Consider the following 274-nt stretch of genomic DNA (forward strand, 5'->3'; position numbering starts at 1 on the left):
TATATTTTTTAGAGTACGGTTTTCAATTGAGGCAAAATAAACAACTTTAGAAAAAGTTATTTTTACCATTTTTATGTGAGAGGTGCCCTTTGAATTATTGAGCGACGTTAAAGTTTTTAAATGAAAAAGAAAAAAAATAAATTAAAGCATTAGTACGTCAGTGAAATAAAGCAACAATCAAATCATTTTCATCTATATATTTTTTAAATGGTGGATACTTTGACGAAGCCGTTATAATTATTTTTATGTAAAAATATTCTTTTAACTTTTGGAT

The sequence above is a fragment of the Arachis ipaensis genome, chromosome B09, assembly GCF_000816755.2.
Source record: "Arachis ipaensis cultivar K30076 chromosome B09, Araip1.1, whole genome shotgun sequence".
Classification (NCBI taxonomy): Eukaryota; Viridiplantae; Streptophyta; class Magnoliopsida; order Fabales; family Fabaceae; genus Arachis; species Arachis ipaensis.